Source organism: Podarcis melisellensis, assembly GCF_964234715.1.
Source record: "Podarcis melisellensis genome assembly, chromosome: 7".
Classification (NCBI taxonomy): Eukaryota; Metazoa; Chordata; class Lepidosauria; order Squamata; family Lacertidae; genus Podarcis; species Podarcis melisellensis.
In genome coordinates, this window is record NC_138539.1 from 70718971 (window position 1) to 70731351 (window position 12381).

The 12381-nt window shown below is 42.5% G+C and overlaps 1 long non-coding RNA gene across 6 annotated transcripts in view; it reads right to left on the bottom strand.

Annotated features, from left to right (window-relative positions):
- The window catches only part of LOC309373833, a 167664-nt gene that overhangs the window by 63416 nt on the left and 91867 nt on the right, over nucleotides 1–12381 (bottom strand). Inside the window, exon 4 of one of the 6 annotated variants that reach the window (XR_014170210.1) lies at nucleotides 10308–10405. The exons of the other annotated variants lie outside the window; for them this stretch is intronic. This is a non-coding gene — a long non-coding RNA (uncharacterized lncRNA). The remainder of the gene's footprint in view (nucleotides 1–10307; nucleotides 10406–12381) is intronic. 6 annotated transcript variants of the gene reach the window in all.

Here is a 12381-nt window from a genome sequence, read left to right on the forward strand (position 1 = left end):
ATTGTTATGATAATCTGTCCATGGTTTATGCAATGAAGGATGGACTAAAAATATTGGGTTGCATCCAATGCTGTCTGTGAATGGAAGAGATTTCTACTCGTGTTGCAGGACTCCAGCCTTCTCTCCTCCCCACTCTAAAACTGCTCTGGAAAATTGAAGGGAGGTGAGGCCCATTGCAGTGGTGGAATAAATGGGCGAAAGCAGAAGGAGGTGAAAAAGGCAACTTTCTGAGATAGGGAGAGTGGGGAGAGGTGCAGAGTTTAATATCAGACGCTCTACCTCCTTGCAGAAGGAAAAATACTATAGGATGCAATGTTGGAGAACATTATACAATCTGGGTTCCCATCTGCATTAGAAGTCCTTAAATTTGTGTAGTTACACGCATGTGAAGGCCACTTTCATGAGTTCAATTGCGCTACCGTGTAGCATAATCAGAGGACTGTGCCACTGATAAGGTTGGTTAAATACATCCCCACTCCCAACTCAGTTATTTACACAATGCATAAGCCCTTGCAATCACTTCCCTTTCTTCCTGGAAAAAACTTGCATTGAGTCTCATTTCTCCTGCCATGTGCTTAATATATGAGAAAAATAGTGTGCTGTTATGCAACCAGGTTTCACAGCAGTGTGTTCAAGAATAGAAATCTTAATGCAGTGTTGAACTTCTGAGGTGCAGTGATGTAACATACCAGGGCTGTAGCCTCTCATATTTAATATTCATGATGTGGAGGCAGAAAGAGTCCCACGATTTTTGAAAATCATTTGAGTGTGCGAGCTGGAGTAATTAATCTTCCTTGCCTGATTGCATTTTTCTTTCCACACCTTCCATTTTTAGTCCTCACCCAGCACAGTACAGAAACCCTACTTACACTCCTAAGTACAATCAAAACACAGCAGAATGAAACAAAGATATACACTCACAGCTCACAGATAATATTGTGCAATTTCCCCCTCCCCTGTCCCTACTGCCCAAATTATGCAGGAAGCATCTTACTTTATTAATCAGCTGCCAGCCTAGAAATATGGGTGTTTATTGTTTGGTTTGCTGCAACAACTGAAAGGCATAGAATGGCTGTCTGAGAAACAAACTAAAATCAGTTGTGGAAATTCCTGGGGAAACTGGTTATGGTGTAGGCATTCAGGCAGTGAAAGAGACTCCAAAGAGTTTGTTCATTTGCTTGTCAGTGGCTGCTCCCAGACTGCAACTCCCTCCCTGGAGAAGCTAGACTGGCTCCTTTCTTGTTGTCCCTCTACCCACAGATGAGGACTTTCTTGTTCAAACAGGCTTTCAGGAATTTCAATCTCCATGAATGCATTCCCAAGAAGATCACATGCACACCATGCTGGTTTTTTATCTTTTGTTGAAAAATACCAGATACTGTAAAATAAAAGAATTCCCTGGATGCCTAGATCCAGGTTGGGGAGAGCAATCTTTGGTGAGAAATCCCAAACAGAGATTCGAAATCACAAAACACACACCAAATATAGACTGTTAAACATGTCAGTTTGCATTTCTTAATACAGAAAGTATTGCTCTGGTGTGTAGATCTTTCCTATTCTACTTAATTCAAGAGGTTTCTGGAAGCTTCTGTGTATGAAAGAAACAAGCAGAAGGTCCATGATGTTTGGGTTATTCCTTCAGAGAAGCTGAGTAGAGCTGGCTTAAACTGGTTTTGTTATCTCTTCTGCCAAGGTCACGCTGACTATAAAAGTAGGGTCAGAAGGAGCCTGAGTTTCTCTTTCTCTCTCTCTCTTCCTTCTGGTGTGGTGTTCTGTACATAGTATACTATACAGTGGTACCTCTAGTTACAAACTTAATTAGTTCCGGAGGTCTGTTCTTAACCTGAAACCGTTCTTAACTAGAGGCGTGCTTTCGCTAATGGGGCCTCTTGCTGCTGCTGCGCCACTGGTACACGATTTCCGTTCTCATCCTGGGGCAAAGTTCTCAACTCGAGGTAACATTTCCAGGTTAGTGGAGTTTGTAACCTGAAGCGTTTGTAACCTGAGGCGGTTGTAAGTAGAGGTTCTACTGTAGTGTTAAGGTTTAGATTTATTATAAGTTATTGTAAATTTAAGTTAAGTCTGCTGCAATTGGATTTCTTATGGTCAGTGCCAATCCTGAATGTATTGGATTTGTGACCATTATGCTCATTTGCCTTCAGTAGCAGTAAAACTCTGCTGAATGAAATATTGTCTCTGGTCTATTTTTGGGAATCCTACAACCTGTTTAAGTTGTTACTCTGCTAACTATACATTGGTATCTACTCCGGATCAATATTGAGTAGAATTCCATGACAAAACATTTAAAATAGCCCCTTCTAAGTTGCTTCCAAAGCTCCACACACATTTGGTAAGTTAAAATTGGTTTCCTTACAAACTCTTCAAAGGTCAGGTTCATGTGCTTTTCAATACAGCAGCAAGAAAAGAAAGACAGCAAAACTTAGGCAAGTTCCCAAAAGGTAAGTGTTTCTAAATTATTTGTATTGAAAGACAAAGATAGCTTGCTTAGGCCATATAGTCTAAGCTTGGAGTGTCCAGCTTAGACCTCTTTACTGGAAGGATTCACAATGGTGGAAAGTGGGAAAACAAAGAGTTTGGTAGCCGTCCACCCCAAGGTGAGGAGGTGTGACCTATCTAAGTCTGGCAGGACAGCTTGCTCTCTGGTCTTAACCCCTTCATGCATTAATTGTAGTTAAGAATGTTAGTTATATGAGACTGAATATTAAACACACAGGCAATAAGACTCAAAAACAGCTTTCCACTGACACCAACAGAAGCCTCTGTTCAAGCCTAATTGCTGGGGAAGAAGAATGAATATTTGTGTGTGTGTATGTGTACTACTAATTTTTATTTTTATTTTCCCCCCACTGACTACTGTTGAACATTAATTGACCAGTTAGTGGATAGTTGTTAATATGCAGCATTTTATCTGCCCAGCTGAACACATAACTCTCTTGGAAATGAGGGTATGATGAAACTGTGCAAAGAATACAAAATGTCCTTCTGTTTGTATCACTATTGTTAATGTTTGTGGGTCTGCATGTTTTCTTTCCACTAGATGTTAATACAACACAAAGCCTCTGTTCTTAAAAAAAGCACAGAATTCATGCTAGTTTGAAAGCATAAGGAGAAACTCTATTCAAATGCAACTTTGTTACCTAAAATGTTACATATTTGTCTGCCACTCTTGAAAAGCTTATCAAGCATTAATTTGTGCATACTTTAACTTTATTCTTCCATCATTCAGAAGGATTTGAAACTACTAAATCAACCTCATGCTATCCAGAAGCCTGTGCTATTTAGGCCATATGTTACAGTGGTACCTCGGGACTACACCAGGTGAGGGTAGCCAATGGGTCTCAAACCCTCAATGAGTTAGGGACTTCCCTTGCATGCAAAGACAGGCTCGAGCGGATTGAATGGACGAGGCCAATAGTGGGTCCAAAGGTCAAGAAGGCAGTTTCCGTATGTGCTGTAGAGGGACGGGAGGGGCAGATGGGGCTCATCATCCTGGTAAGGTAGCCCATCTAGGAGAAGGAAAAGCACTGCTGTCTTGTGAAGTATCTTTGGGAGAAGGAAAGGCTAAGGCAGGCATAGGCAAACTTGGCCTTCCAGATGTTTTGAGACTACAATTCCCACCATCCCTGACCACTGGTCCTGTAAGTTAGGGATCATGGGAGTTGTAGGCCAAAGACATCTGGAGGGCCGAGTTTGCCTAAGCCAGGGCTAAGGAATAAATCCTACCCAAATCTGGCGTGAATCCCCTAAGACAGTTGGGTGATGCCTTGTTCATCTCCTTTGAGCAACTCCTGTAGCCAAGTTGTTGCCAGACATATTGTTCTGCCTTCCGTATTGTTATCTGAGCAGCCCAGAGACTCCAAATGCATTGCCCAGGCTTGTACCCGGGGAGGTCACTTTGGTGCTGTGCACACAGTGGTTTGATTTCACCACCATAGGCATACTCCATTGCCTCTTGAGACAGATGGACGCCAACAACCAGAACCCTGGGGCCATTTCTTCATAGGTAGATCCAGTTTTCTAAAGTAAAGTTAAAGGTACCCCTGACCATTACGTCCATTCACGGATGACTCTGGGGTTGCATCCTCATCTCACTCTATAGGCCGAGGGAGATGGCGTTTGTCCGGAGGCAGCTTCCGGGTCATGTGGCCAGCATGACTAAGACACTTCTTGCAGGGTCAGAAGCCAGAGCACACAAAAATGCCACTTGCTTTCCCGCTGGAGTGGTACCAATTTATGTACTTGCACTTGATGTGCTTTTGAACTGCTAGGTGGGCAGGAGCTGGGACCGAACAACGGGAGCTCACCCTGTCGCGGGGATTCGAACCACCAACCTTCTGATTGGCAAGCCCTAGGCTCTGTTGTTTAGACCACAGTGCCACCTGCGCTAGTTCTAGTTAAATCGCCTAGTCCATTCACTACAGGCCCGGCAGTGATCTGGTGAATGGCAGGGGTTGGTTGGCCTTCCTGCTGGTGATTAGAGAGAGCCAGCAGGTCAGTTGTGGGGCAGTGAGAAATGTCCCTATTTTTATGTGAGGAATGTTGGGGGGTATGTTATTTTAGCAGTCAAGTACTTTTTGTTTGTTACATGCTTGTATAAATGTTGTCTTTCCTCAGCAATAAGAAGATGGTTTGATTAAAAAAAAAACAGAATAAAATAAGTAGACTCTTTAGTGTCAAACAGGTAACTCTAGCACATTAGGTTAAGCACCATGTCCTAAGAAAGAGGCTGAGAGCTTTAATGTATTTTCTCTAAATTGTTTTGCACAGACTGTTCTGCATGTACAGGCATATGGCTCCCGTGTTTAATTATCATTTTGTTTGTACGTTTGCTGCGTAACGGACATATTTATATTGCATTGTGTGCTGTCATCTCTCTGCGTACTTTCAAACATTTATTTTAATGAAGTACTTGTAACCCTGAATTTGTCTAGCTGCTGATAAGTGTTTATGACTGTGTTTTAAAAAATGCTCCCCCCTCTTTCACAGCCATGGTAATGAAGCTGTTTGTATTTGATTCTTTTCAACGTTCCAGTTTGATGGGGAAAAGAGGGCTTTACATTCACAGTCTGACAAGATTGTGAATGGGATAGCAGTTTTTTTTAATTGGATTGATTGATTGATTGGTTGCTTGTTACCTAAGGAGGTCTCCAAGTGACTGATGTTTAGAAACATAAACATAGATTCATCTTACCTTAAAAGAAAATAATACAAAGCATTAACATTGTTATAATTTGAAACAACCTCATTGAAATGTGACAGAAAGCCTTGGCAGCACACAAGCAACAAAACACAATCAACTCAGTCCCTCAAAGGCGTGGGGAAAGGAGTGAATTTTAGGCAAAGGTAAAAGGACCCCTGACCGTTAGGTCTAGTCATGGACGACTCTGGGGTTGCAGCGCTCATCTTGCTTTACTGACCGAGGGAGCCGGCATGCAGCTTCCAGGTCATGTGGCCAGCATGACTAAGCCGCTTCTGGTGAACCAGAGCAGCACATGGAAACGCTGTTTACCTTCCCAGCAGAGCAATACCTACCTATCTACTTGCACTGCGTGCTTTCAAACTGCTAGGTTGGCAGAAGCTGGGACTGAGCAATGGGAGCTCACCCCATTGCAGGGATTCGAACCGCCGACCTTCTGATCGACAGTACCAAAAAAGGTGTCAGTGAAGGTGTTAGGTGGACCTCACTGGGGAGAGTGTTGCACAGGTCTGTTGGAATGCATCCAAGGAAACGGGGGCAATTGGCAGCCCCCCCAGCTGGCTCCAGCCCATCAGCCAGCAGCCAGGTGAACTCCGGTCCTTGGATCAGCATGTTTCTACGACCCAAGCTTCAGAAGTTGTCAGAAGCTGGGCATGCAAGCCAGCAGAGATAAGAACTCTTTGCAATGGCAGGGCAGAGAGAGGCTGTGTAAAAGCGTATTTACAAGCATTTTATTCAGCACCGGGACAAAGGAAAAACATGTCTGCTCCCCTTCGTGTCCAAGCAAAGAGCATAAGGAAATGCTATACACAACGGAAGTTCCCAGCAGGCTGTGCTGGAAGTAAACAGACACATGACATACAACAATCCACACATCTGTTCCTCTTAAGGTGGAACGGAACATTAATATCCTAACAAGGTCAGGAGCAGCAACTGAAAAGGGCCTTTCCCTTGTCACCCTCCAAGCCTCACACAGAGGACAGACCAAGAGAAGGGCCTCAGATATCCATCTTCTGCTTCAGGTCTTCCCAGAGGCATCACGTTGGCCACTGTGAGAATTTACTAGGAGTTGGTATTTAACTCCTAGTAAATTAGCAAAAATGTATAAAATGGGGTCAAATGTATGCTGGAAATGTAAGGGAAAAGAAGGCACCTTTTATCATATGTAGTGGAAATGTATGGTAGTAAAATAATTATGGGAAATGATATATAATGAATTGAAAAAATGTTTAAAATAACCCTCTCTAAAGAACCCGAAGCCTTCCTTTTAGGAATGCTAGATGCCAAAATCTGAAAGGAGCAGATAAGACTATTTATGTATACGACCACGGCTGTACGGATGTTATTGGCCCAGAGATGGAAAGAAGATAAAGTCTCCATCAGAGAAGAATGGCAGATCAAGTTGATGAATTATGCCAAAATGGCCAAAATGACCAGAAGAACCAGAAATCAGGAAGACCAAAATTTTAATAAGGAATGGGGAAAATTTATAACTTATCTTAAAAAAAAATTGTAAACAGTTAAAATTGTTAGTAGGATTGGAATATCACCTTGAGTTTAATGATGAATTTTCGACACAATGGAGAGGTAGAAGATTTTGGATTGTCATAAAAGATGCAGGATGAAATGATTAACAATAAGACACACAAAGGGGGGGGGGAGCCCAGGAGATTCCTTGGAATCTTGTATTTATGTTGTAAGTTGGACATGTGAGTGTAAAATTTAATATGAAAAACCAAATAACTTTAAAACAAAACAAAAAACCCAAAACAGAATGCTGGGCTAGATAGGATTTTGGTCTGATTCAGGATGACACTTCTTATGTTTTTTTATGGAGAGTGTATACATTCTTCCATTATTTCCTTTGTTTAGAATTCATCTTAGTTTGCCAGTCGTCAAAGCCAAAGCCTTGCTACAGAGCAAACTTGGGTCTCCAGCTGTTTTTGGACTACAACTCCCATCATCCGTACCTAGCAGGACCAGTGGTCATGGATGATGGGAATTGTAGTCCAAAACACCTGGAGACCCAAGTTTGGGAAACCCTGATATAAAGAATGCCTGTGAGGTTAATTTTGGACAGGGTGGGAGAAGTGAATATTCCATAAGAAAAGGTTTTCCTAGAGATGGGAAGAGGATATGCTTGGTCCACTTGAACCAAGCAGATGTGACACTAGGAGCGATGGAGACATTTGACTCAGCTCACATTTCAAGGTGAAGCTACCTAATTCACATTTTCCCAAACAATATATGAACAAAAACAGAGCCATCATTTGAAATTTGCTTTTATCCAAATATTGCAATATAGTTGTTCTCTTAATTGTTTTTATATGTAATTGTTTTCTATGTTTCTATTATACTGTAGATCACTTTAAGATGCTTCATAAGCAGTGATTCATAAATGAAATGAAATTTTTTGAAAGTATCTGATATGGGCTGTTCATTCCCCCCCCCCCAAGGTGGCTTTTGTGGTAATCTTTGCAAAGCAACTTTTGTGAGAAACGGATTTCTTTGAAACTCTGACCCAGTGCCATGGTTCCAAATCTCAATCCATCAATTAAAATAAAAAATGAAAAGCAACACATGGCATTTCGTAACCTCCAAAGAATGACTGAACAGATCCAGGCTGTTAATAGTAATGCTTTGTGCTATCTATTCTCCTAAGTCAACATTCAAGCCACAGGAAAAGCCCCAGGCTCAGCATTATATAAAGCACACACTACAGATTAAGCAATGAGAAGCATATTACAAAGCTGAATACCAAGCAGGCGTCTCTGCTGGGGGTGCTCCAGGTGAATAACTACCTGGTGCAATCAAAATGGAAATCATTTGTGGGTGTTGTTTCTTGTGGGATTTTATTTTATTTTATTTACAAATTTTATTGCCAGCATATCTCATGCAAGCACCGCACAGTTTTCTTTGAAATACATTTTTTTCCAGGTGTGAATGAAGAAAGAGCAAACAGATTTCCTGTAACATTTTGTAAAAATAAATAAATGTTTACACACAATACATTACAGTTCCAAAGGATTGTTCAGCAACACGGAAGGAAGACGAGGAATGAAAGCTTGTACAGTGTATTGAGAGATCACTGTTAAGGCTGCCAGCAGTTCCTCTGGCTATGTATCTAACAGGAAATGAAGGTTATCATCTTCTCCGGTGGAGAGGGGAATTGTAGGACAGAGTCTTATAATAAAAGTTCACATTTTGTTTACGTACGTCTACCCCACTTTTCCGTTCGCTAACAGGGAAATCACAGCAGGCTGAGTGAGCAAGACTCAAAGGTGAATGAACTACCAGATCCAAAGCCCTGATACACTTGAATCTGTCAGGCAGAAGTTGGAAGGGGGCACAATTCTCCTTCTTCCGAGGACTACTTGATGGATGTGGAGATTTGATGGAACTCTACATCCCTAACTGGGGAGCTGGTGTTAGCCCCCCACTGTAGTTTTTTCTCCAGTGGGGTGCATGCCAAGAAACAGGAGAACTTTGGAATCAGCAGAACCAAAGCTTCCCCTATGAAGTATCAAACACACAGTCTTCCCTTTCTGCCAGAGAAGCGTCAACAGCCAAGGGTGAATAGTGCCTTTCAGTACTGCCTGGGAAGGTGAATCCAAGCTTGGTCCCCTCTCTCTAAGGGTATACCTCTGGCAATATGCAAAATCCTGTGCCTGACCCTCAGACACCCTCAAAAGAACCACAGGATCATGATCTAACAGGCTCATGGAATTTAAACACCAGAAAGACAGGGGCATTTTTTTTGGAAGCCATGTTTAGCAGGAAAATGATGCCCTGTCCTCTAGGGGGAAAGTGCTGGGAGACCTTGACTCGGGTTGCCAGGGTTCAATGGAAACCCACATTCCATATTGCCTTGGGAAGTTGGTGTCAACCACCCACTAAACGTGGCAATTGGACACCAGACATCTCCCAACTGTTGGTGGCCCACAAGTCGTTCCTGGAAGCTCTCAGCATTGCTGTTTCCTGCCACAGAGGCTGTCACAAAGAGCGATGCAGAACACTGGAACAGTTTCTGACAACTTCATCCGATGTCCCTCACAAAGCACCATGTATGAGGAGGAGACTGACACCTAAACCTCACAATGAGCCTGAGTGGAAGTAAACATGGTCATTGTGGAAGTGATACATCACAGCTGGTTGGTGCATGTGGCGATCACACAGGGTCCCCGGACGTTTGACGGTCTATTGATCCCTGTGCCACCACTATGATCACTTCCCTGCTGCCACCAACCCGTTTCTCTCGGGTACACATTGAGTCCAGACAGTTGTTAACATTAAAACAAATAATCAAGTTTATTTTATAAGCAGGAACAAGTTTATGGTTTCAGATAATTTTTCTTGTCAGTTTCTTATCTTTAGTTTCTATACCAGCCTATACCTTCCTATTAACTTCTAACTGATTATCCCAACTGTCTATTTGACTCCTCCTAACAGTTTCTCTCACTCTCTCACAACAAAACTCGACCAACCCACAGACTTATCCTCCCTCTTCCTTCTCCAACTCCCAACTGACTTCCAAAACACTCCAACTTTAGCTCTACATCCCCTTGGGTTCCCACTGGCCAATCACTTCCCACTCATTTAACCCTTTCCCTATGACCCACCTAGGAGGGCAAACGCCACAGTGCATTCCAGCCACCTCTTTGGCAGGTAGCATAAACAGCAGGCCCACCTAACAGAGGAAGAAAAGGCAAATGGAGGAGGTATGGGAACTACTGTAGCAAGGGAGAAAGATTGTGGAGAAGAGGAGAGCTAGGACCCTGAGTTATCTGGGTCTAGTACCCAGTAGTGAGCCAACAGCAGCAGGAAACATATGAGAGGCAGCTGAGAGGTAAAATGGATCATCGGGTATCAAATGGAAGCAAGAGAATGGGATCAGAACGTTTTTATTGTATAAAGAAGCCTTGCCACTGAGCAGAGTGCCCAAACCTGCTAATTAGGATTATGTGAACCATCATATCTCCTCTGAAGAAAGGGGTGGATGTGAGGCTCTCAGGATTTTGAGCTCTACGGCACTCTCATCTTCTTTAGGAACATCTAACATTATGGCTGTAAGTTAAAAGTAGAAGCTTACGGTTTGGAAGCTACAGCTGTCAATCACAATGGCACACCTCCTCCTCCTTTCTCTCTCCCTCCTTGTTGCCTGACGTTTTTCTTGTATGGAAAGCTTGCCTGTGGGAGATTCAGAAATATATCAGATCTGAAGCTTCAAGATCAGTCTGCTTTGCTTTGATCTGCTTGGAAGCAGAGCTGTTTCACTTCAGAGGCAGCTGAAAACCTCTGAAACAGGCCACCTAGGCCCAGAATTTGGCCATTATCTGAAAGAGAATACCCCCCTTTTTAAAAAAGGATGTGGCCTACAAAATTGTGTGTGTGTGTACACCAAATGGATACAGTTCCGTGTTTAACAGTGACATTATCTCCCCAAGTTACATAGGAGAACAGAAGTGGGAAGAAGGGTCTAATTAAAGAGGGGTTCTCATCTTGTTGTGGGGTGGGTAGGATTTTTCTTCTTTATAGGCAATGATGGGTGAGCACTTTGGGGGATGTTATTCTAATGCCATTCTCATACATGAATGTTATGCTACAACATGAGTTGTAAATCTCTGAGAGACTCTTTTTTGTGTGAAAAGGGATGAATAGATATAATGCATAGTAGTAGTAGCAACAGCAGTAATAATAATAATATTTTCTGCTGAGGTACCATGTCCTCCAACATTTATCCAGTGAAAATAGTGATGTCCTATTCCATACCCTCCAACATTTCTTTGATGAAAATAGGGGTGTCCTAAGGAAAAGCAGGACATTCCAGGATCAAATCAGAAACCAGGACAGCTTCTGTAAATTTAAGACTGTCCCTGGAAAATAAGGACACTGTTTATTTGTAAATGCTTACTTTATTGGCTTCATCTAGATCTTCATATACCATTTTGCAAACATGCTTTAATGTTGCAAAACTGACAAGAAAGCTTGATGCAATTTAGCATTCTTTTGACAGCTTTGTACTCCATTTTGGGTCTCTGTCCAAGCTGCACTTGGGAGCAAGTGTCCCAGTCATCCTAAATTCCACACCAGACTTTTGGCTAGGGGCCGAGTCTGCCTCGCTCGCTGGCGGAGCTCAACTATTGCCCCTGACAGGAGACAAAACAGTTCTGAGCGCTTCAACAAAACAATGAAACTGCTGCTTACTCTGCAATCACTACAATAGCTTTGTAGATTCAGTTGTAAGACGGCTGGGTAGTCTCAGAGGTGCCTGGGAGTTTTTTTGTCTTCATACAATAAGGCAGACAGTTCTGAGCATTTCAATAAAACATGCAGAGAATTCTCTCTAAATTCTAAATTACCGTGCCAAAGCCTAAAGCGCTAGAAGTTTCCTCTCAGTAATCCAAATGATTTCTCTCTCTGTGTGTGTATGTATCTATGTGTAATGCTAAAGAATTTTGATATTACCATTTTAGTTAGTTTCCATAGATACTTGCAATAAGAGTGACATGTTATGGTAAATATTGCATTACCCTGTGAATGCAGTGAGACAGAAACCTGCAACACAAGCCTATCTTTAAAGAATTTCAGAAAAGGGGGAAAACACAAGAAATACTTTTTCCGTCCTTTGGGCCTAACTAGCCACCATCTTATTGATTTTATTTATTTAAGAAATTCCCATCCAACCTTTCACCACAAAGTCCCAGGGTGAATTACAACAACATTAAACTTCAATAAAACAATTTAAAACAAACCAAAATGGCTGCTTATCCAGTCACAGGATGGGCGGCTGTTGTGGCTGTTGCAGCCTGTCATGCCGGACCTCTTCCCCTAGGGAGCAATGTCAGGGCTAGGCAACCAGCCATTGGGAATTCCCAGGCCTGCTGCTGGAGATTGGTGGGCTATCACACCATTGGTTTATTTGAATCCAGGGCTGGGACCCTATAAAGGCTGACTGAGGCCGACCCCAAGGACTGTGTTCAGCCAAAAAATAACTCTCTGTACCCTCCCCCCCTTCAATGATGTTGCTGGTTTATGTATGCTAACCTTTTCCTTCTAGGACACTGCGTTCATTAGCTTTATTGCGGTTCAATAATGGGTGCTGGTTTTCAGAGCTGGGAATGAATTTTCCTTCCAACAGATTGGCCCCGTTTGGAGGTTTTGTC